Raw genomic sequence first — 25,798 nt, 5'->3', positions numbered from 1 at the left:
ATGGATAGAAGGGAGTTGATCTTTCTCAAGAATAGGTGGAAGAGGCCTCCCTCGCCAACCAAACAGGCATGAGTAGAAGTAGTGAAGGAAGTGAGCAGTAAGAATGTGAGGCGGGATTCTCTAATCCCGCGGCAGAGTGTCCACGTCGCCGTAAATGCAGTTGCGTTTTACGACGGCATGAACGAGCCGCTGCCAGGTCTAATTCTGTCCTCTACAGGGGGACAGCAGGGCGCTGGAGCGGTTCGCGCCGCTCCAGTTGCCAATCCCAGTGCAAACTGTGCACCGCGGGATCCACGCATGCGCAAGTGGGGCCTGCGCCAACGCGCGCATGCGCAGTGGCCTCCTTCAACGCACCGGCCCCAACGCAACATGGTGCAGGACTACAGGGGCTGGTGCATAGGAAAGGAGGCCCCCAGCCAGCAAGGCCGGCCTGCCGATTGGTGGGCCCCGATCGCGGGCCAGGCCACATTGGAGGCCCCCCCTGGGGTCGGACCCCCCCCCCCCCCCCCCCCCCCCCCCCACTCACACACACACACACAGGTCGCCACTCGACCCTTCAACGCCGAGGTCCCGCCGGCTCAGAGCAGGTTAGGACGGCGCCGGCGTGACTCGTTTTTTTTCTTATGGCCGCTCGGCCCATCCGGGCTGGAGAATGGCGAGGGGGGCGCGCCCGGAGAATCGCGTGCCGGCATCGGGGTGGCGTGGCCCGGTCGTGCGGATTCTCTGGCCCGGCCCAGGGCTGGGAGAATCCCGCCCGTGGTCCCTTGAACCTGGAAAGCGAGAGGTCAGGAAAGTGCGAAAGGTAAGTGTCGTAGCATAGGGGTTTGGGAACCTATGTAAGGATCCAGAGGTGGGAGAATCAAGGGCAAAAACAAAAGACAGAAAGGGGAATAAGAAAAGTGATAGGCAGAGAAACCTAGGACCAAATTCAAACAGAGACACAGTAAACAATAGTGGGAATCATAGAATCCCCACAGTGCAGAAGGAGGCCATTCGATCCTTCAAATCCGCACCGTACCTGGAAAGAGCATCCTACTTAAGCCCATGACTATCCCCATAACCCAGTAACCCTACCTAACATTTTGGACACTAAGGGCAATTTAGCATGGCCAATCTATCCAACTTGCACATCTTTGGACTGTGGGAGGAAACCTGAGCACCTGGAGGAAACTCAAGCAGACACGGGGAGAATGTGCAGACTCCGCACAGACAGTCACTCAAGGCTGGAATTGAACCAGGATCCCTGGAGATGCGAGGCAGCAGTACTGATCACTGTGCCACCGTGCCACAGGATAAGAGATGTTAAAAAGACAAGCCTTAAGGCTTTGTGCCTTAACGCATGGAGCATTCACAATAAAGTGGATGAATTAATTGCGCAAATAGATGTAAACAGATATGATATAGTCAGGATTATGGAGACATGGCTACAGTGTGACCAAGGATGGAAATTGAAGATTCAGGGATATTCGGTATTTAGGAAAGGCAGACAAAAATGAATAGGCGGTGGAGTTGCATTGCTGATTAAAGAATAAGTTAACACAATAGAGAGGAAAGATATCGGGCGGGATTCTCCATCCCGCTGCACCAGTTTTCTGGTTCGGGGCTCCCCGCCGATGACGGGATTCTCCGACTCGCCAGCCGGCTAAAGGGATTTCCCACTGTGGGCAACCCGCACCGTCGGGAAATCCCCAGGCGTTGGTGCGCTGCCAGCGCAACGGAGAATCCCGACAGCGCAGAATCCAGCCCATTAGCTCCAACAATGTGGAATTTGTATTGGTCGAGCTGAGAAACACCAAGGGGCAAAAAGCGTTAGTGGGGGTTGTATATAGACCCCAAAACTGTAGTGGCGATGTTGGGAATGGCATTAAACAGGAAATTAGAGTCCCGTGCAATAAAGGAACATCTGTGATTTTAATCTGCAGATAGATTGGGCAATTCAAATTAGTTATAGTACCATAGAGAAGGAATTCCTGGAGTGTAAACGGGTAGTTTTTTGGATCAATGCGCTGAGTAACCAACTAGAGAACAGCCCATCCAAGACTGGGTACTGTGAAATGAGAAAGGAATTATTGGCAAAGTTCTCCACTGGTTAGTTACACTTAGCGCAACGGAAGATGGTTGTGGTTGTTGGAGATCAATCACCTCAGCCACAGAACATTACTGCGGTGAATAGTGATCCCAAAACTTGAATGAACACTCAGGTAGCAGTGCAGAGTTTAAGCAATGGCTCTGTGTCATGAACCTATATTCGCAGATGTTTCTGAGTTGCTGGTTTTATAGCTGCATTGGATCTTTTGAAATTATTTGGCGGTTTTCTTTTGTGAGTTATGTCGGTTGGCATGTATCTCTGAAGCTCACTGTCCAGCTCACAAAGTGCTGCCACCGTGGATAAGATGCCTGAATGGGTTGCGTGCTCTGGTGCCACAGCATGAGCCAGCACTCACACGACAAAGGGGGAAATAAAAAGGGGAAAACTTACTTGGAGCCTGTCCCCTTCTTTATCCGGCACTCCCATTGCCTGACTGAAGAGGCTAATAGTTCTGCAACCCGAGTCACAGACTTAGAGAGCAAGGAAATTGTAGCTCCATGTTAAGTGCATTGGAAGGTTGGTTTCATATTGATGGACAGAGAAGCCAGGAGAGACAGAAATAGCCGGACAGATTTTTAAAGACCTTTTCAATCTTTAATCTGCAAATGCCAGGGAGGAGGACTGACATTTACAATCTAATGGAAAATGAAATACAATTATATCAAACATCTCTTAGCTTTTGGACAGGTTGGATATAGGGGCTGATGTCTGCGCTCTTCTTAAAGGTACAAATTTAAAAGTACGTTTTAATTTTGGATTGGTCCTGAGACTCCATTGTGAACGCTGCTGTACATTCAACGCATTCACCGCACATTCTGTGTCGCAATATCTTAGCAGAGGCGATAAAATAAATGTGCAGTACCACATTTTCTACAGCTGTTGTAGTGTCGCTAATCTCCGAGTACCAGGAGCTGCATTGACACAGGCACGGGAGTAGATCATCCTCAAATGAAAGCAGAAAGTGCTGTAAAAATTCAACTGGTCTGACAGCACCCGTAGAGACAGACACAGAGTTAACATTTCGAGTCCAATAGGACTCTTCTTCGGAACTCAGTGAGCAGATCATTCAGCCTTTCGAGTTTTCTGCAAGCTTCACTTACGTCATCGCTGATCTGCACCTCAATTCTATTTACCCTTCTTTGCTCCATCTACCTCGGCATCCTTGTTCAGAAAGATATCTGTTTCAGCCTTGAAAGCACCAACAGCCTGGGATCCCCAACCTTTTTGGGGGAAGAGAGTTTCAAATTCCTGCTACTGTTGTGCATGAAAAAAAATGCTACTGGGTTGCATTCCTGATTGGCCCAAGCCCTAATTTTAAGACCTTTGTTCATGACTAGACGAGGCGATCAAAGGTTATCGGGGGTAGGTGGGAATGTGGAACAGACCAGCCGTGATGTTGCTGAATGGTGGAACTGGCTGGAGGGGCCAAATGGCCTCCTCCTGCTCCTACTTTGCATGTTTGTCTGCTTTCCCCCACCAGAGGTTCAATGTATCTACCCTGTCAAATGCTTTTAACATTTGATAGTGTGACGCACAAGCATTGGACGCAAGATTTTTAAATCTATAGGTGGATTGCATCAATCAACTAAAAACAAAATGCCTGATCTGACTGGGTGTATAAAAGAGGATAGTTTGAGTGTCTCGAAATTAATGATCTGTCATTTTCCCCCCAAAATTATAGTTAGACAGTCAGGTAAAAACTAATATCCCTTCTCAGGTATCTCAAGGTGACATGTTTCATGAAGTAACCATGAGCTCTTAAAAAGCTGTGATTCATTTTTGCTCAGAATTGGAACACTGATGGCTTGAATTAACTGTCCGTGCTCTCTTCTGGCCAATTTTTCGCTGCAAGTAAAAGTTGAGAAATATAGCAATCTGGGGCGTCATTCTCCGACCCCCCGCCGGGTCGGAGAATGGCCGTTGGCCGCCGTGAATCCCGCCCCCGCCCCCGCCGAAGTCTCCGAAGGGAGAAAAGTCGGCGGGGCGTTAATGGCGCCGCTGCCGCGGAGAATGTCACGGGTCTGCGCAAGGCAGCCGATTTTCGGCCTGCCGATATTCTCCCTTCCGGATGGGCCGAAGTCCCGTCGACGTGATGACCGTTCACGTCGACGTGAATCAAACCTCCTTTTCATCGGCGTGACCCGGTGCTCCAGGCTCACGCCGACCAGCGAGGAGGTGAGTGACGGCCTGGGGGGTTGGCTCTGGGCAGGAAATGCCGAGGCCACATACTGATTGCGTGAGGAGAGGTGTGTCTCGGCTTGTGTGTGTGTGTGCGGCGGGGGGGGGGGGGGGTGGTTAGAGTAGGCTGGGCTCCGGGGGAGTGCCGGGAGGGGGTCCGTGCCGGGGTGGAGGATGGGGGTTGGGGTGGTCCGTGCTGGGGTGGAGGTTGGGGGGGGGGGGTCCGTGCTGGGGTGGAGGTTGGGGGTTGGGGGGGTCCGTGCTGGGGTGGAGGTTGGGGAGGGGGTCCGTGCTGGGGTGGAGGTTGGGGGGGGGGTCCGTGCCGGGGTGGAGGTTGGGGGTTGGGGAGGGGGTCCGTGCCGGGGTGGAGGTTGGGGGGGGGTCCGTGCTGGGGTGGAGGTTGGGGGGGGGGTCCGTGCCGGGGTGGAGGTTGGGGGTTGGGGGGGGGTCCGTGCTGGGGTGGAGGTTGGGGAGGGGGTCCGTGCTGGGGTGGAGGTTGGGGGGGGGGTCCGTGCTGGGGTGGAGGTTGGGGGGGGGGTCCGTGCCGGGGTGGAGGTTGGGGGTTGGGGGGGGTCCGTGCCAGGGTGGAGGTTGGGGGTTGGGGTCCGTGCCGGGGTGGAGGTTGGGGGGGGGGTCCGTGCTGGGGTGGAGGTTGGGGAGGGGGGTCCGTGCTGGGGTGGAGGTTGGGGGGGGGGTCTGTGCCGGGGTGGAGGTTGGGGGTTGGAGAGGGGGTCCGTGCCGGGGTGGAGGTTGGGGGGGGTCCGTGCTGGGGTGGAGGTTGGGGGGGGGGGTCCGTGCCGGGGTGGAGGTTGGGGGTTGGGGAGTTGGTCCGTGCCGGGGTGGAGGTTGGGGAGGGGGTCCGTGCCGAGGAGGGTGATGGGAGGGCAAATGAGTTGGTCCACCTGGCCAGGTGCCAGCCTCCAACAGTTGGACCCATGCGGTCCATGCCACCTGGCTGGGGGGAGGATGGGATATGGGCAATGATGACATGTCGTCGTTCCCCTCCCCCCCACCAGGCCGTCATGTTTTCAGACCATCCAGCGATGTTGGCCGCCGTGGTGGCAGCCGCTCATGTCTATGTTGCCCTGGATGAGGAGGAGGAGGAGCGTGCCAGAGAGGCGGCGCAGGCTGCCGCAGAGGGGCAGGCGGCAGCGCCCAGGCTGGAGGGACACCTGACCGACAGGACGAGGAGGGGGAGGAGGACGTCGCGGCCCCACGGCAACGGAGGCACCCGAGGGGCGCCCCGTGTGTACCGGCCCCGGCAGTCATACCAGGACCTCACGGACCGGGAATGCAGGAGGAGACTCCGGATGAGCCGGGAAACCGTGGCACACATCTGCCACCTGCTGGCACACCTGTCACCGCGTGGCACTGGCGGGGGACACCCTCTCCCCGTGTCCGTCAAGGTTACGGTGGCCCTGAACTTTTATGCAACAGGGTCATTCCAGGCACTGAGTGGGGACCTGTCCGGCATATCGCAGACATCGGTGCACCGGTGCATCCGGGCAGTGACAGATGCCCTTTATGCCATGGCGCACCGCTACATCCGCTTCCCCGTGGACCGGGCCAGCCAAGATGCCCGGGCCGTGGGCTTCTCTGCCGTTGGCGGGTTCCCCATGGTCCAGGGCGCGATCGATGGGATGCACGTCGCCGTGCGGCCACCTGCAGATAACAGGGCCGTGTTCACTAATAGGAAGGGGACCTATTCGCTGAACGTACAGGTGGTCTGCGACCACCGCATGATGATCCTGCACGTCTGCGCCCGTCACCCAGGCAGTGTACACGACTCATTCGTGTTGTCGCGGTCATCCATCCCCGGCATGTACGAGGGACGCCATCCCCGGCTGAGGGGCTGGTTGCTGGGCGACAGGGGCTACCCATTGCGATTGTGGCTGATGACGCCTATACGGAGGCCACGCAATGAGGCGGAGAACCGCTACAATGATGCCCATGTAGCGACAAGGGGAGTGATCGAAAGGTGCTTTGGCGTGCTGAAGATGCGTTTCAGGTGCCTGGACCTCTCTGGGGGCGCCCTCCAGTATCGGTCAGATAGGGTCGGCCGCATCATTGTGGTGTGCTGCGTCCTGCACAACATAGCCCAGCAGAGGGGCGATGTGCCGCAGGCAGAGGAGGGCGGAGTGGAGGAGCAGCAGGAAGAGGCGCAGTCCTCCCCAGATGAGGGGGATGGGGGCAATGGTCAGGTCAGACGGGCTAGACACAGGCGGGTGGCTGTCCACTGTTACCGGCTGGCCCAGCGGGCACGGGACAGACTGATAGCCGCCCGCTTCACTGACTAGATGGGCGTGGGAATCGGGTAGTATGGCCACAGACCGCACACCATGGCAACAGCCGACCACCCACACCCCCCACCCATCCACCCACCCAGCACCCTCACCCCCCTCCCCAACCCCACACACCCCACCCGCATGCACACCATCCCCCCCCCCAATTGCCGATCCACCGGCAGCACAACGGGCCGGGCTCACCCAGTTGCGGGTGGACGCGTGTCTATCGCAGGCCATGGAGGATGATGACAACCCGCCCTGCGATGAGCTCCTGGCTCTACATCGTTGGACTATGTCTGACCCATGGCCACAGTACCACCATCCACCCGGACCATCCCTGCATGCGGCTGTGACACTGCAGCGCATGGTCCCGTCCTCTGCCCGGGGGATGTTGATGGCGGCCCAGGGAGAAGGGGGCAGACTCACCTGGGGCTGAGGTAAGACCACCCGTCACACGCACACTTGCGCTCAACGTACATGACACGCCCGTACACTTTGGACAGAGCACAAAGGCAGCTTCGGTAGGTGTAACATTGACTTTAATAACCAAAGGAGTTCATGCACGTGCCCTAGCCCCTAAAACTCATCTGTGCCCTGCACCCGTGCCAACTTACTCAGTGTCTAATTGTTTGGCCTTACGGGCCCTTTGACTATGTCTACGTGGTTCCCCAGACGGTACAGCAGAACTGGAGGTGGACTCCTGTGATTCCTGCCCTCTGACACTGGATCCCTTTGGCGGCCGTTTCCTGGGGCGTCCTGGCCTTGATGGGCCAGGCTGCGGCCCGGGCGACTGGGATGGCGAGCTGCCAGCCCGTCCTGCCCGTTGCCCACCCGATGCACCTGGGACGGAAGGGGGGGAGTCCGAGGTGTTGCGGTGTACCGGGACCTCCCCTACAGAGGGAGCCGGGACGGACCACACTACCTCCTCCTCCCTCGGGGTGCCCGATGGCCCCCAGGCCTCTACATGGGTGGGGGATGCGAACGGACTGGCCATCCGACGCGCCCCCGACATCTGGCGCTGCCAGTCCTGGAGGCCCGTGCTGGTATCGACAGGGGTCTGCAGGTTTGCAGCCATGGAGCCCAGGGGGTTGTCAAACCCTGTCTGTGACAGTGCGACGCCGGCTCGCACATGGCCACTGGCGCCGATGCCCTCAGCGATGGCCTGCTGAGACTGGGCCATGGCCTGCTGAAACTGGGCCATGGCCTGCTGAGACTGGGCCATGGCCTGCAGAGACTGGGCCATGGCCTGCAGAGACTGGGCTATGGCCTGCTGAGACTGGGCGATGGCTTGCTGAGACTGGGCTATGGCGTTGAGCGCCTCTGCCATCTGGCGCTGGCACTGGCTCATGGCCTCCTGTGAGAGGGCAGCCATTTCCTGGGCCACAGACGCCGCCTGCACGGAAGGCCCCAGGCCTCGCAAACCGTTCCCCATGTCTGACACCGTCACACCCATTGCCTCCACCGCGGACGCCACCCGTGCGGTGGCAGCCTGGGTGGCACGCATGACCGGGACCACTCCCAGCTCCTGGACGCGGGTGGACTCCTCCACCTGCGACCGCAGCCGCCGCAAGCCACCCGTCACCCTATTCGCTCGTCTCCATGTCGGTGGTTGCATCGGATCTATGTGTGGGTGTGGTAACTGCAGGAACCCGGGATCCATCTGGGCGGCAGATGTTCGCTTGGCCTGGGCTGCCCTCCGACCGCCCGGTCCCTCTGCTGCTCCTACCTCCACCTGCTGTACCGGGACGGCTGTGTTGTGCGCACCAGTGAGTGTACCAGACGCCTCATCACTAAAGTGCCCAACCGTGGTGAGTGTTTCTGCGATGGTGGAGGGTGTTGGTGATAGCAGTGGTGTTGTGTCGTGCTCTTCGTCCCACTCTGAGTCCATGGCACTTTGGGGTGGGGGTTCGTTTCCACCCATCCACTCTGAGTCACTGTCCGGTATTTAGTCTTCCCGGGTAGGGGTGTCCTGGGTAGTGCTGTCCCGGGTAGTGCTGTCCCGGGTAGTGCTGTCCCGGGTAGGGGTGTCCTGGGTAGTGCTGTCCCGGGTAGTGGTTTCCCGGGTAGGGGTGTCCTGGATAGTGGTGTCCTGGGTAGTGGTGTCCTGGCTCGGATGTGACGGGGGCCTGTGGCTGCCCCCCCTCATCGCTGGGTGGTCGCTCCCGCACGTGACGGGGGTGTCGTCTCCCTGTTGCTCCAGGTCTCTCCGTCTCCCGTGGTGTGCGAGGGGCATCCTGCGGGCGTCGCATGCTGGAGGGTCCGGGTCTCTCCGTCTCCCGTGGTCTCCCAGGGGCATCCTGCGGGCGTCGCATGCTGGAGGGTCCGGGTCTCTCCGTCTCCCATGGTCTCCGAGGGGCATCCTGCGGGCGTCGCATGCTGGAGGGTGCGGGTCTCTCCGTCTCCTGTGGTCTCCGAGGGGCATCCTGCGGGCGGTGTGCATCTGCGGGGATGGGTGCCTGGACGTTTGGTCCTGCGATACACAATGAAGCATGCATGGTTAAACATCAGGCAGTGATCAGGTGATACGGGGGAGGGGGATATAGGGGAGGGGGGATATGGGGACGGGCTGCTGGTGGCTCACTTGCTCGTGGGCCCCCGACCTCTGCATCAGCAACCTCCCGGTCCTCAGGTCCGCCAGCCAGTTCCAGGGCCCTTTCCTCTTGTACGGTCAGTGGCCTCTCATCAGCAGGCCCTCCTCCAGTCCTCACATGCTCCCTATTGTTGTGTGCACGCTTCTCCTGTGGGGGGGGGTGGGGTGGTGGCAGGGGTAAAAGGCAACAGTGTTAGGCAGGTATATGAATGCACGCCATCGGTTGCGCGTGCATTGCAGAGGTTAAGGTTAGGGCTGGATTCACTTGGGGATATGGGGGATATGGGGGAGGGGGATATGGGGGAGGGGGGATATGGGGGAGGGGGGATATGGGGGAGGGGGGATATGGGGGAGGGGGGATATGGGGGAGGGGGATATGGGGGATATGGGGGAGGGGGGATATGGGGAGGGGGGATATGGGGGATATGGGGAGGGGGGATATGGGGGAGGGGGGATATGGGGGATATGGGGGAGGGGGGATATGGGGGATATGGGGAGGGGGATATGGGGGAGGGGGATATGGGGGAGGGGGGATATGGGGAGGGGGGATATGGGGGAGGGGGATATGAGGGATATGGGGGATATGGGGAGGGGGGATATGGGGGATATGGGGGAGGGGGGATATGGGGGAGGGGGGATATGGGGGTTATGGGGGAGGGGGATATGGGGGAGGGGGGATATGGGGAGGGGGGATATGGGGGAGGGGGGATATGGGGGAGGGGGGATATGGGGAGGGGGATATGGGGGAGCGGGGATATGGGGGATATGGGGGAGGGGGGATATGGGGGAGTGGGGATATGGGGGATATGGGGGAGGGGTGATATGGGGAGGGGGGATATGGGGGAGGGGGGATTTGGGGAGGGGGATATGGGGGATATGGGGGAGGGGGGATATGGGGGAGGGGAGATATGGGGGATATGGGGGAGGGGGGATATGGGGGAGGAGGGATATGGGGGAGGGGGGATATGGGGGAGGGGGGATATGGGGGAGGGGGGATATGGGGGAGGGGGGGATATGGGGGAGGGGCGATATGGGGGAGGGGGGATATGGGGGAGGGGGGATATGGGGGAGGGGGGATATGGGGATTATGGGGGAGGGGGATATGGGGGGGGATATGGGGGATATGGGGGAGGGGGATATGGGGGAGGGGGGATATGGGGAGGCTCACCCTGCCTGCTCTGACGAGGTCATTCACCTTCTTGTAGCACTGGGTGCCTGTCCGTGGTGTCAGGGCCACAGCGGTGACGGCCTCTGCCACTTCCCTCCACAGACGCCGGCTGTGGCGTCGGGCAACTCTGCGGCCGTGCCCGGGATACAGGGCGTCCCTCCTCTCCTCCACCGCGTCCAGGAGCGCCTCCACATCGCGTGACTCGAACCTCGGGGCTGAGCAACGGCCAGCCATCCAGTCGGGTGTTGCGGTCGGGTGTTCTGGTCGGGTGGGGGGGGAGATGCGCGGCCTTATGAGCCGTCACGCCGTGCAGCGCGTATGACGCTGCACGGCGTGAACCACTGCGCAAGCGCGGATCCCGTTACGTCGCTGCTAGCCCATTTCGGGCCGGAGACTATTGTCCCATTTTTATGACGTGACGTAAGTGGGATTTGCGCCGTTTTTTTGCGCCGATCGGCGGACTTTCCGCCGATAACGGAGAATTTCGCCCCTGGAATCATTAAGAACAGCTGCACTTTCTCAATTTTCTAGAGTTTATTTCATAATTAGATGGACCAGTTTTTGCGTTGTCAGCGATATGAAAAGAACTAACATTTTTATTCGGACCGATCTTTACCAATAATCATGAAAAACAGGGGCTGGAATTTTTGAGGCTGCTGAGGTGGGGAGAGAGGGTGTAAAATTTGATGCCTGGGTGCCCTGCTGCCACCTAGCTGCTGTTTTACCTGCAGCAGGGGAGGCTTCAGTTGACCCACTTGCTCTTTAATCGGCAGAGGCCCTTGAATGGCATTTAGTTGGCGTGGAAGGCCATTGCCCAGTGTCCAAGCCTCCAGGTGAAACATGGTGGGCTGGTGACCAGGCAAGGGAGGATGTCTCCTTTTAAGGCACCCTGTCCCGATCAGAGGCCCCACCAAAGTAGGAACAGAGGAATAGCAATAGGCCATTTAGTCCATCGAGCCTTCTCCGCCATTCAAAACAATCGTGGCTCATCATCCACTTCAATGTCCCTTCCCGACACTATCACCGTATCCCTTTATGTCATTGGTATTCAGACATTTGTTAATCTCTGCTTTAAACATACTCAGTGTCTGAGTTTCCACAACCCTCTGGGTTAGAGAATTCCAAAGATTCACAACTTCTTTCTCTCTGGGTTTCCCCTCACTCCGTACGCTGACTATCCCAGTCCTGCTACCCCGCTCACTGGGCCTGCCAGCTGGGCCTTGGCAAGACCCCAGGCTTACCTTTAGGTTTGGGCTCCTTTGTTGTCTCCTCTTTGGGACTTACAGCAGTTCCAGGAATGGCCGCCACTCCCAGTGGCGCAACTGGGACAAAAGAGCTGCCTGCTCTATGAATGGCCAGTGGCTCTCAGAGGCGTGACATTCTCTCCAATGGGGGCACAAGCCTTGTTTTGAGGCAATTCGTGGTCTGATGGTCATAAACAGTCGACATGGTGAATTAAGTGACTAAATGGAGGCAGCCAAACCCTCACACTCAGCAGCAAATCCAGTCCATAATTTTCATTTGCTGTCTTTTAGCAACATTGATGAATGCTGACTGCCAGGAATTGTGGTTGGGGGTCTTTTGATTCACTTTCTGATCATTCTGTGATGTGCTGAAATTTAAGAGCATTTTCCCCCTATTTTTGCTATTATACACATATTCACTTATCTAGGAACCAGCATGAGTGTTATAACCTGCCTACTTACCATTGGCTGGGGACCAATGACTATCCCACAATCCTGTGGGAGTATGAGCTTCCCCAATGAGGGGGGCAGAGAAACCACTAGTAAACTCCTAGTATAAATAAAGCTGGCCAGTTCAGGAACCAACAGGAAGGAGTGTGCAGCAAGGGAAGTTACTGCTACTGTGATGTATATATGTTATAGTAAATAAATGTTATTACTTTGTATCCTTAAAACTCGTGCTGGATTCTTCGTGGCCCTTACAAAACTGGCGATGAAGGTTAAAGTGAATAGCTGTCTACACTGCTGAAGCCACCTCCCTGGATTTTTGTTGGATACAGGTTGGAAGTTGTTTTCTATTATACCATGCCTCTGTACGGACGTTTGGATGTTTTTGATGCTGCGTTGGAAAGCTGGAACCAGTACACACAACGGATGCGTTACTATTTCCGGGCAAACAATATCACCGAAAACGAGCGCCAGGTGGTCATATTGCTCACCGCCTGCGGCCCGCATACGTTTGGGGTGATTAGGAGCCTTACGAACCCAGCTGCGCCGGACACCAAAACGTTTGATGAACTTGTGAATATAGTGGGGCAACATTTTAACCCAACCCCGTCCACGATAGTCCAGCGTTACCGGTTTAATACCGCTGAGAGGACCCCTGGAGAATCCCTTGCCGATTTTCTATCCAGGCTACGCAGGATTGTGGAGTACTGTGACTATGGTGAGACCTTGTCAGAAATGTTACGCGACCGTTTGGTTTGCGGTATTAACAATGCGGCCACCCAGAGAAAGTTGTTAGCAGAGCCAACATTGACTTTTCAACAGGCCATTCAAATAGTATTGTCCCGAGAGAGCACAGAGCGAGGAGTACAGGAGCTACAGGGAATGGAAGTGCATGCCTTGGGGCGCAACCCCTTCCGTCCGAAAACGTCCCCCCGCACTCCTGCGGTACCTTGGACGAGGCAACGTCTGGACCGACGCCAATGGCCGTCGGACATTCCTCCAAAAGGGAGCCTTCTCCAGAGCCAATGGATGAGGAGCCATGTCCGTGTCAGACTTGTAGGCGCCGACCACGTCGCGGACGGCAGTCCTGGGGGCGCCAGGGACGCCATCGTTCCGACCGAAACTGGGACCAGCCCAGAGGCCGTAACTGGGACCATTCAGAGGCCGTACCTTCCATGTGGATGAACCTGCGGCGACTACTCCTGAGGACGTGGAGACGGAGGACGACTGCCTGCAGCTGCATTGTGTGGCAGCTCCCCGTGTGGCCCCCATTAAGGTGACAGTACTGGTCAATGGCCACCCGCTTGAGATGGAGTTGGATACTGGCGCAGCAGTCTCCGTGATTGCCCAGAGGACATTCGACCGCATCAAGCAGGGTATACATTACATTAACCGACTCACAGGCCAGGTTGGCCACCTACACGGGGGAACCACTGGACATTGCAGGAACTACAATGACCCCTGTTGTCTATGGACGCCAGGAGGGGCGTTTCCCACTTATCGTGGTGCGCGGCCATGGGCCCAGCCTGTTGGGTCGGGACTGGTTGCGCCATTTGATGTTGCAATGGCAGCACATCCTCCAAACAGTTTCTGAAGGGTTGACTGAGGTGCTAGGACGATACCCAGATGTATTCCAGCCTGGTTTGGGGAAAATAAAAGGGGCTGTAGCCTGTATCCAAGTTGAACCAGGAGCCACGCCGCGCTATTTCCGGGCGCGCCCAGTGCCTTACGCCTTGCTCGAGAAGGTAGAATGGGAGCTCACTCGTTTGGAGAGTTTGGGTATTATCAGGCCTGTCCGTTTTGCTGACTGGGCAGCACCAATTGTACCTGTAATGAAGCCAGATGCCACAGTTCGCTTGTGTGGCGACTATAAACTTACAGTGAATACGGTTTCCCGACTAGACCGATATCCAATGCCTCGCATAGAGGATCTCTACGCGAAACTTGCAGGTGGACTCTCGTTCACAAAATTAGATATGAGTCACGCCTACCTGCAGTTGGAGCTGGACCCTGCCTCCCGACCATGTGTAACGATTAATACACACCGGGGCCTGTATGAATATACACGGTTGCCCTTTGGAGTATCCTCTGCCTGCGCAATTTTTCAACGTGTTATGGAGGGCATTTTGAGAGGTTTACCACGTGTGGCTGTCTACCTAGATGACGTTTTGATTACAGGGACGTCGGAGCAGGAACATTTGGAAAATCTGGAGGCTGTCCTTAGACACCTTTCGGAGGCTGGAGTCCGTTTAGGTCCACAAAGTGCGTATTTCAGGCAAAGGAAGTAGTCTACCTAGGTTATCGGGTGGACCGCGAAGGTCTGCACCCAGTCGCAGAGAAGGTGCGTGCAATTCAACATGCCCCCGCCCCGACTGACACTTCGCATCTTTGTTCTTTTCTCGGTCTCGTAAACTATTACGGGAAGTTCCTCCCCAATCTGGCAACTACGCTGGCCCCTTTGCACCTTCTGCTAAAGAAAAATCACACCTCGGTTTGGGGTCAGCTGCAAGAAACTGCTTTCCGGCGGGTAAAGCAACAATTGTCGTCGTCTGGGTTACTAACCTACTATGATCCTGGAAAGCCTTTGCTCGTCACATGTGATGCATCCCCATATGGTATTGGGGCCGTCCTGTCCCACAAGATGGAGAACGGGGCCGAACGACCGATAGCTTTCGTCCCCCGCACATTGACTGCAGCGGAGAAAATGTACGCACAGATCGAGAAGGAGGGCCTGGCAGTGGTTTTTGCGGTGAAACGCTTCCACATGTACGTGTATGGCCGCCATTTCACTATCGTGACTGATCATAAGCCCCTGCTGGGACTTTTCAGAGAGGATAAGCCAATACCGCCCATTGCTTCTGCATGGATCCAGCGCTGGGCTTTGTTACTTGCTGCATACGAGTCTCTGGAGCACAAACCAGGTACGCAGATAGCAAATGCCGACGCACTGAGCCGATTGCCTTTATCGACCGGCCCCATGTCGACCCCCACGACCGGTGAGGTGGTTGCAACCCTAAATTTTATGGACACCTTGCCTGTCACGGCATCACAGATCCGTGAGTGGACCCAGACGGAGCCAGTCCTGTCAAAGATTCGGCACATAGTCCTGTATGGTGGGCAGCATAGACAGCTCCCAGGCGAGTTGCGGGCATTTTCCTCCAAGCTGTCAGAATTCAGCGTGGAAGACGGCATCCTCTTGTGGGGGACGCGTGTGATTGTCCCGGAAAAAGGCCAGGAGCTGATACTAACAGACTTGCACAATGGGCATCCAGGCGTGACCAAAATGAAAATGTTGGCCAGGAGTTATGTCTGGTGGCCAGGCCTCGACACCGACATTGAGAAGGTGGCCCAAAACTGCTCCATTTGCCAGGAGCATCAGTAGCTTCCGCCGGCCGCGCCCCTACATCACTGGGAATGGCCAGGGCGGCCTTGGGCACGCTTGCATGCAGATTTCGCAGGCCCTTTTCAAGGATCCATGTTCCTTCTACTAATTGACGTCCAGTCCAAATGGCTAGAGGTGCATAAGATGCAGGGGACAACGTCCTGCGCAACAATTGAAAAGATGCGTTTATCGTTTAGTACGCATGGCCTCCCCAAGGTGCTGGTCACGGATAACGGCACTCCATTCACGAGTGAGGAGTTTGCGAGGTTCACGAAGATGAACGGCATCCGCCATATCCGCACTGCCCCTCACCACCCGGCTTCAAATGGGTTGGCAGAGCGCGCAGTGCAGACATTGAAAAGAGGCCTAAAGAAGCAGTCTTCCGGATCAATGGACACGAGACTGGCTCGCTTTTTGTTTACGTACAGGACCACCCCCCATGCAGTGACTGGGGTAGCTCCTGCAGAACTCCTAATGGGCCGGAGACTTCGCACCCGCCTTAGTATGGTTTTCCCGGACATTGGCGCACACAGTACGCCGCACACAAGAACGGCAGGGACAGGGATTTTCTCGGCATCGGCCGATTCGGCAGTATGCGCCCGGTGACCCAGTGTTCGTTCAGAATTTTGCTGGTGGTGCCCAATGGGTTCCTGGTGTAATCTTTCGCCAAACGGGCCCTATATCTTACCAAGTGCAAGCCCAGGGTCGTCTTCAGCAAAAACATGTAGACCACGTTTGGTCCAGAAGACCATCCCCTCAAAAGATTCCCCGCCCCCGCAGAGACCAGAGACAAGAGAAGGTAGTCCTCACAATCTTCCACTGGTGCCTCACTCGAAGCCTGCGCAGATCGTTACGGGACCGAATGGAGATAGAGACGCTGACATGACGGAGGCAGCAGACTCTGACTCCGAGATGGAGACACAGGATGCATCAGAGGGGGAATCCTCGGGTCCACGGGCCGTGGATGTACAACCGTTGCGCCGTTCATCACGGAAGCGCCGGTCTCCGTCTCGTTACACGCCGTCTGATCCAGCGCCGCGTGCAAATGGTGTCCGGCCTGCGGCCAAACGAGTCCGACGCCCTCCTTCGCCAGGGTCTTCGGTGGATTCCTTGGACTTTGGGCGGGAGACACCTGCCTACTTACCATTGGCTGGGGACTAATGACTATCCCACAATCCTGTGGGAGTATGAGCTTCCCCAATGAGGGGGCGGAGAAACCACTAGTAAACTCCTAGTATAAATAAAGCTGGCCAGTTTGGAACCAGCAGGAAGGAGTGTGCAGCAAGGGAAGTTGCTGCTGCTGTTATATATATATATATATATATGTTATAGTAAATAAATGTTATTACTTTGTATCCTTAAAACTCGTGCTGGATTCTTCGTGGCCCTTACAAAAATGAGATTGCAGGCTGGGCCTTGCACTAACGTTCCTTTGAACGGCCAGATCCAAATCAGATGTAAGGTCATTTATTTTTTTAATATAAATTTAGAGTACCCAATTATGTTTTTCTAATTAAGGGGCAATTTAGCGTGGCCAATCCACCTAGCCTGTACATCTTTAGGTTGTGGGGGCAAAACCCACGCAAACACGGGAGAATGTGCAAACTCCACATGGACAGTGACCCAGGTCTGGGATTGAACCTGGGACCTCGGTACCATGAGGCAGCAGAGCTAACCACTGCGCCACCACGTATATGGCTTTAACTAGGAGCGGAGCGACAAAAAAGGTGGTGGTGGACCAGAAGAAGGGAGGGAAGAACGACAAAATGGCGGCGGGCAGAGACCAGGCAGCATGGAGGCAGTGGGCGGAGGAGCAACAGGAGGGCATCCAGCGCTGCCTCAGAGAGATTAAAGCGGACCTGCTAGAGCCGATGAAGGCTTCTATTGATAAGCTGCTGGAGACACAGACGGCCCAGGGAGTGACGATCCGAGAGGCTCGACAAAAGATCTCTGACAATGAGGACGAGATCTTAGGCCTGGCGGTAAAGGTGGAGGCGCACGAGGCGCTCCACAAGAAATGGCAGGAGCGGTTCGAGGAGATGGAGAATCGGTTGAGGAGGAAGAATCTGCGTATTCTGGGGCTCCCGGGGGGGCCGGACGTGGGGGCCTATGTGGTCACCATGTTGAACTCGCTGATGGGAGCGGGGTCCTTCCAGGGGCCCCTGGAACTGGAAGGGGCCCATAGAGTGTTGGCATGGAGGCCCAAGGCTAACGAGCCTCCGCGGGCGGTACTGGTGCGGTTCCATCGGTTCGTCGATCGGGAGTGTGCGCTCAGGTGGGCCAAGAAGGAGAGGAGCAGCAGGTGGGAGAACGCGGAGGTTAGGATATATCAGGACTGGAGTGCGGAAGTGGCGAAGAGGAGGGCCGGGTACAATCGAACGAAGGCGATGCTGCACAGGAAGGGGGTGAAGTTTGGCATGTTGCAGCCGGTGCGACTGTGGGTTACCTACAAGGACCGGCACCATTATTTTGAGTCTCCGGAGGAGGCATGGGCCTTTGTTCAGGCCCAGAAGCTGGACACAGACTGAGGGTCGGGATGGGCGATTGGGGACTGCGGTGGATATGTTATGCCTATTTTTGGTTCGGTGGGGGGGGGGGCCTTTGCATTGTTTTGGGTTTCTTTTTCTCTGTGTTTTTCTCTTTCAGGTTGGGGATGATGGATGGGGCGGGTTGGGCACTGTTTTGGTTGGTGGCGGGGCCTGGTAGGTGGAGAGTTTTTTTCCCGCGCCAAAGACTGGGGGGTCGGGGCCGAGGCGGGGAAGCGAGGATTGTTTCCCGTGCTTAGAACGGAGGGGGAAGGGGGAGAGCCTGTGGATGGGGAGCGGGAGAGGAGGGTGTGCCACACAATGGGAGGAGTCGAAGGGGAGGCGGGGGTGGCTGGGGTCAGCAGGAGTCAGCTGACTTGCGGAAGTGCAATGGGGGAGTAAACCAGCTAGGATGGGTCCTAGCCGGGGAGGGGGGGGGAAATCAAGTTGCTGCTGCTAAGGTCAAGGAGGAGCTGGAGCGAGTGGGGGGGGGGGGGGGGAGTCGAGACGGGGGTATGCCGCTGTGGGAAACGGGCCGGGTGTGGGGTGCGGGCGCGTAGCTGGCCGAGGAGGAGTCATGGGTAGTCGGCGGGGGAGGGGGGCGGGTAGCCCCCTGATCCAGCTGATAACCTGGAATGTAAGGGGACTGAATGGGCCGGTTAAGCGGGCCCGGGTGTTCGCGCACCTGAAGGGGCTCAAGGCGGATGTGGTTATGCTCCAGGAGACACACCTGAAGGTGGCAGACCAGGTAAGACTGAGGAAAGGGTGAGTAGGTCAGGTGTTTCACTCGGGGCTCGATGACAAAAATCAATGGGTGGCGACCTTGGTGGGAAAGAAGGTGTCATTCGAGGCGTCGAACATTGTGGCAGATGATGGCGGTAGGTACATAATGGTAAGTGGTAAGTTGCAGGGAGAGAGGGTGGTACTGGTCAATGTGTATGTTCCGAACTGGGACGATGCGGGTTTTATGCGGCGTATGTTGGGTCGGATCCCAGACTTGGAAGTGGGGGGCCTGATAATGGGGGGAGACTTTAACGCGGTGTTGGATCCGGCACTGGATCGCTCCAGGTCTAGGACGGGTAGGAAGCCGGCGGCAGCAAGAGTGTTGAGGGGATTTATGGACCAAATGGGAGGGGTGGACCTTTGGAGATTTGCAAGGCCGGGGGCCAGGGAATTTTCATTCTTCTCACATGTCCATAAGGCTTATTCTCGAATCGACTTTTTCATTTTGAGTAGGGCGCTGATAGCGAGAGTAGAGGATACCGTGTATTTGGCAATAGCCATTTCGGACCACGCCCCGCATTGGGTGGACTTGGAGATGGGGGAGGAGAGGGACCTGCACCCGCTGTGGCGCTTGGAGGTGGGGCTGTTGGCGGACGAGGAGGTGAGTGAGCCGGTCCAAGGAAGTATAGAGAGGTACTTGGAGACCAACGACAACGGGGAGGTCCGAGTGGGGATGGTATGGGAGGCACTGAAGGCGGTGGTGAGGGGAGAGCTGATCTCCATTAGGCCCCACAAGGAGCGGAGGGAGCGGGGTAGAGTGAGAGGCTGGTGGGGGAGATGGTGAGAGTAGACAGGAGGTATGTGGAAGAGCCTGAGGAAAGATTGTTGAGGAAGAGGCGCAGCCTCCAGGCCGAATTCGACCTGGTGACCACCAGGAAGGCGGAGGTGCAGTGGAGGAAGGCCCAGGGGGCGGTCAACGAGTATGGGGAAAAGGCAAGCCGGATGCTGGCGCATCAGCTTCGGAAGCGGGACGCAGCGAGGGAGATCGGGGGAGTTAAGGACAGGGGAGGGAGTGTGGTGCGGAGTGGGGTTGGCATCAATGGGGTCTTTAGGGACTTCTATGAGGAATTGTACCGATCCGAGCCCCCTGGAAGAAGGGAGGGATGGGCCGTTTCCTGGACCAATTGAGGTTTCCAAAGGTGGAGGAGGGACTGGTGGCGGGACTGGGGGCACCGATTGGGCTGGAGGAGCTGATCAAAGGGATAGGAAGCATGCAGGCGGGGAAGGCACTGGGGCCAGACGGTTTCCCGGTCGAGTTCTACAAAAAATATATGGACCTGTTGGGCCCGCTGTTAGTTAGGACCTTTAATGAGGCAAGGGAGGGGGGGGCTTTACCCCCGACGATGTCCCGGGCACTGATCTCCTTGATCCTGAAGCAGGACAAGGATCCCCTGCAATGTGAGTCTTACAGACTAATTTCCTTGCTAAATGTAGATGCCAAGGTGCTGGCGAAGGTCTTAGCCACAAGGATTGAGGATTGTGTGCCACAGATCATCCATGAAGACCAGACGGGGTTTGTGAAGGGGAGACAGTTGAACGCGAATGTGCAGAGGCTTTTGAACGTTATCATGATGCCGGCGAGGGAGGGGGAGGCGGAGATAGTGGTGGCAATGGACGCTGAGAAAGCCTTCGATAGGGTAGAGTGGGGGTACCTGTGGGAGGTGCTGAAGAGGTTTGGGTTTGGGGAGGGGTTTGTCAGGTGGGTTAGGCTGTTGTCTGAGGTCCCGATGGCGAGTGTGGCCACAAATAGGAGGAGGTCCGAGTACTTTTGGTTGCACCGAGGGGCGAGACAGGGGTGTCCCCTGTCCCCCCTGCTCTTTGCACTGGCGATTGAACCCCTGGCTACGGCACTGAGAGAGTCGAGGAACTGGAGGGGGTTGGTGCGGGGTGGGGAGGAGCATAGGGTGTCGCTTTATGCGGACGACCTGCTGCTTTATGTGGCGGACCCGGTGGGAGGAATGCGAGAGGTAATAAGGATCCTTAGGGAATTCGGGGACTTTTCGGGGTACAAGCTCAATATGGGGAAGAGCGAGCTGTTCGTAGTCCCCTGGTACCGCTAGGGGACCAGGAGAGGGGGATTGGCGAGCTCCCACTAAAAAGGGCGGAGAGGAGCTTCAGATATTTGGGGGTCCAGGTGGCCAGGAGCTGGGGGGGCCCTGCATAGGCTTAACTTTACAAGGCTGGTGGAGCAAATGGAGGAGGAGTTCAAGAGGTGGGACGCGTTGCCGCTGTCCTTGGCGGGTAGGGTGCAGTCAATCAAAATGACTGTGCTCCCAAGGATTTTGTTCCTGTTCCAGTGCCTCCCTGTGTTTATCCCGAAGGCTTTTTTCAGGCAGGTTAACAGGAGTATAATGGGGTTTGTGTGGGCGCGAGGGACTCCGAGAGTGAGAAGGGTGTTCCTGGAGCAGAGTAGAGGCGCTGCCCAACCTCTGTGGGTACTACTGGGCCGCCAAGCGACAATGGTGCGCAAGTGGGTGATGGAGGGGGAGGGGGCTGCATGGAAGAGGCTGGAGATGGCGTGCTGTGTGGGTACGAGTCTGGGGGCACTGGCAACGGTGCCGCTGCCGCTCCCTCCAAGGAGGTATACCACAAGCCCGGTGGTGGTGGCGGCCCTCAAAATTTGGGGGCAGTGGAGGCGGCATAGGGGGGAAGTTAGGGCCTCGGCGTGGACCCCATTATGGGGGAACCACCGATTCCCCCCAGGAAGAACAGGTGGAGGGTTTTCGGGGTGGCACAGGGCAGGGATGTGAAAGTTGGGGGACCTGTTTGTGGACGGGACATTCGCGAGCTTGGGTGAGCTGGAGGAGAATTACGGGCTCCCCCGGGGAACACCTTCAGGTACTTACAGTAAGGGCGTTTGCCCGACGGCAGGTGATGGAATTCCCGCGGCTACTGCCACACACAGTACAGGACAGGGTGCTCTCGGGGGGGGTGGATGGGAGTGGGGAAGGTCTCGGAAACTTACCAGGTGATGCAGGAGGAGGAGGAGACCTCGGTGATGGAGTTGAAAGGTAAGTGGGAGGAGGAGTTGGGAGAGGAGATCGAAGAGGGGACGTGGGCAGATGCCCTAGGAGGGTGAATTCTTCCTCTTCGTGCTCGAGGCTCAGCCTCATATAGTTTAAGGTGCTGTACAGGGCACACATGACCGGGACAAGGATGAGCCGGTTCTTTGGGGGTGAGGACAGATGTGTTAGGTGCTCAGGGAGCCCAGCAAATCACACCCATATATTCTGGGCATGCCCAGCACTGGAGGAATTTTGGAAGGGCGTAGCGAGGACGGTGTCGAGGGTGGTAGGATCCAGGGTCAGACCGGGTTGGGGGCTCGCAATATTTGGGGTGGCAGAGGAGCCGGGAGTGCAGGAGGCGAAAGAGGCCGGAATTCTGGCCTTTGCGTCCCTGGTAGCCCGGCGAAGGATCCTCCTTCAGTGGAAAGGTGCGAGGCCCCCAAGCGTGGAATCCTGGATCAGATTCATTAAATTGGAGAAGGTGAAATTCGTCGGTACAAGGGTTCTTTAGGCGGTGGCAACCGTTCTTAGACTTTCTGGCAGAACAATAGACATTGGTCAATGGCAACAGCAGCTCTGGGTGGGGGGTTTACTTTATTTTTGTTTATGTTATGTTTATGTTATTTACACTGGAGGGTTTGCGAGGGTGTATACACCTGCTGTGTTAAGTCGGGGTGTTAATGTTAATTTATTATTTATGTACAGGGGGGAGGGGTTTGGGGGGTTGCTTTTTTAGATTGTGTTTTGTACTTAGCCCTGTTGGGTTCTTTTTTCTTTTTCATTTTGTTATTGATATTTTATGAAAACCTTTAATAAAAATTATTTAAATTTTTTTTTAAAAAATGAAGCAATCAGTCGAGTCGTCCTCTGTGATCATCGGAGCAGATGACACCCGTGGAGGCTCGGGGGTCTGTGGCTCCGGGAGCGTGGCTTTGAGCTCCATGGCAGCTTCGTCACCCCTAGTCGGTGCTGGTGGGAAACACGGCTGACCTGGGAAGGGTGCGCCTGCAAGGGGCGGCGGTGGGTGGGGGGGCCTAGACGGGGGCGGCGGAAGGACCGATCCTCCTGTAAGGTGCTGCGGTGGAGGGGAGGGTGGGACTGGTGGCTGGAATGTGCGTGGGGTTCCGACGGGCGTCAGGTCCCGTAGGGAGACCGTGTCTTGTCGGCCGTCGGGGTACGCCATGTAGGCGTACTGGGGGTTAGCATGGAGCAGGTGGACCCTCTCGACCAACGGGTCCGACTTGTGCGCCTGCACGTGTTTTCGGAGCAGGATGGGTCCGGGATCTGCCAGCCAGGTTGGGAGCGAGGTCGCAGAGGAGGACTTCCTGGGGAAGACAAGGAGACGTTCGTGAGGTGTCTGATTGGTGGTCGTACAAAGCAGTGACCGGATGGAGTGGAGGGCATCCGGGAGGACTGCTTGCCAGCGGGATACTGGGAGGTTCCTGGACCGTAGGGCCAGTAGGACGGTCTTCCAGCTGAGCAGGAATTGACGCAGTTCGTTGCTCATAAAGGAGGACCCCCTATCACTGTGTATGTAAGTGGGGAACCCGAACAGTGCAAAGATGCTATGTTGGGCCTAGATGACGGTGGTTGCGGTCATGTCGGGGCAGGGGATGACAAATAGCAACCGGGAGTACTCGTCAGTCACGTTCAGGAAGTACGTGCTGTGGTCAGTGGAGGGGAGGGGCCTTTGAAGTCCATGCTGAGGCGTTCAAAGGGACGGGAAGCCTTTATCAGGTGCGATTTCTCTGGCCGGTAGAAGTGCGGTTTGCAATCCGCGCAGATTTGGCAGTCCCTGGTGGCTGTCCTGACATTCTCGATGGACTAGGGCAGGTTGCGGGTCTTGATGAAGTGGAAAAATTGAGTGACCCCCGGGTGGCAGAAGCTCTCTTGGAGGGCTCAGAGGCGGTCCACTTGTGCGGTGGCACATGTGCCGCGGGACAGGCCGTCAGGAGGCTCGTTTAGCTTCCCGGGATGATACAAGATCTCGTAGTTGTAGGTGGAGTGTTCGATCCTCCACCGCAAGATCTTATCGTTCTTTATCTTGTCCCGCTGTGCATTATCAAACATGAAAGCCACCGACCATTGGTCAGTGAGGAGAGTGAATCTCCTGCCGGCCAGTTAATGCCTCCAATGTTGCACAGCTTCTACTATGGCCTGGGCCTCCTTTTCGACGGAGGATTGGCGGATTTCGGAAGCATGGAAGGTACGGGAGAAGAAGGCCACGGGTCTGCCCGCTTGGTTGAGGGTGGCCGCCAGATCTACATCGGACGCATCGCTCTCGACCTGGAAGGGGAGGGACTCGTCAATGGCGTGCATCGTGGCCTTTGCAATGTCTGCTTTGATGTGGCTGAAGGCCTGGCGGGCCTCTATCGACAGGGGAAAAACTGTGGATTGGATCAGGGGACGGGCCTTGTCCGCGTAGTTGGGGACCCACTGAGTGTAGTAGCTAAAAAACCCTAGGCAGAGTTTCAGGGCCTTGGAGCAGTGAGGGAGGGGGAACTCCATAAGGGGGCGCATGCTTTCTGGGTCGGGGCCTATAACTGCATTTCGCACTACGTAGCCGAGGATGGCTAGACGTTCGTTGCTAAACACGCATTTATCCTTGTTGTATGTAAGGTAAAGGATTTTAGCGGTCTGGAGAAATTTTTGGAGGTTGGTGTCGTGGTCCTGCTGGTCTTGGCCGCAGATGGTGACATTATCGAGATACGGGAATGTTGCCCGTAAACCGTACCAGTCAACCACTCGGTCCATCTCGCGCTGGAAGGCCGAGAGCCCGTTGGTGACACCGAAGGGAACCCTTAAGAAGTGATAGAACCGCCCATCTGCCTCGAAGGCAGTGTATTTGCGGTCACTAGTACGGATGGGGAGCTGGTGGTAAGCGGACTTGATATCCACCGTGGAGAAGACCTTATAATGCGCAATCCTGATTACCAGGTCGGATAAGCGGGGGAGAGGGTACGCATCCAGCTGCATAAACCTGTTGATGGTCTGACTGTTGTCGATGGCCATCCTATGCTTCTCCCCGGTCTTTAGCACCACTACTTGAGCTCTCCAGGGGCTGTTACTGGCTTCAATGACCCCTTCCCTCAGTAGCCTTTGGACCTCTGACCTAATAAAGATCCGGTCTTGGGCACTGTAGCGTCTGCTCCTGGTGGCGACGGGTTTGCAATCCGGGGTGAGGTTCACAAACAGGGAAGGCGGGTCGACCTTAAGGGTCGCGAGGTCGCAGACAGTAGGAGGGGGTATAGGGCCGACGAATTAGAAGGTCAGACTTTGAAGGTTACACTGGAAGTCTAAACCCAGGAGTGTAGCCGCGCAGAGGTGGGGAAGGACGTAGAGACGGAAGTTTTTGAACTCCCTTCCCTGGACTGTGAGGTTTGCAACACAAAACACCTTTATCTCCACTGAGTGTGAACCGGAGGCCAGGAAGATTTTTTGATTAACAGGGTGGATGAGGAGAGAACAGCGCCTTACCGTGTCGGGGTGTATCAAGCCCTCCGTGCTCCCAGAGTCGATTAGGCAGGATGTCTCGTGCCCGTTGATGAATACGGTCGTCGTAGCGGTTGAGAGCGCTCGAGGCTGAGACTGATCCAGAGTCACCGAGGCTAGTCGCAGCAGTTGAGAGTTCTGTTCGGGCAGTGTGTGGTCAGCCGAGCTGGGGTCCTGGGGGTTCATCCAAGATGGCGTTTCCCATTGGTCGCACATGGCTGGGGGTGCACAAAATGGCGGCGCCCATCCCTCCAACGTGGCGTCCGCAGAACAAGATGGCGGCGCCCGGGGTTCGCACGTGACCCTGGGATATGGAGGTGGCTGCGACTGCTGGCTGCATGGCGCCCGTAGAGAAGTTTGTGGTTGCGGTCCGCATTCGCCACTGGAGACCGCGGCAACCGCCCAAGCCTGGCATACCCCCACAAAATGGCCCTTTTTGCGCATCCCTTGCAGGTGGATGCGCGGGCCGGGCAGCGATGGCAGGGGTGCTTGGCCTGCCCACAAAAGTAGCAGCGGGGCTCCTCGGGGTTGCCAGGCCGCCTTGCAGCGCAGGCCTGTGGGCGAATGAAGGAAATCTCGGGGTCGGCCGCGGAGGGGTTACACGCTGCCC

This window comes from Scyliorhinus torazame, chromosome 12 (assembly GCF_047496885.1).
Source record: "Scyliorhinus torazame isolate Kashiwa2021f chromosome 12, sScyTor2.1, whole genome shotgun sequence".
NCBI classification, from domain to species: domain Eukaryota; kingdom Metazoa; phylum Chordata; class Chondrichthyes; order Carcharhiniformes; family Scyliorhinidae; genus Scyliorhinus; species Scyliorhinus torazame.
Note: the sequence above shows the minus strand (reverse complement) of the source record.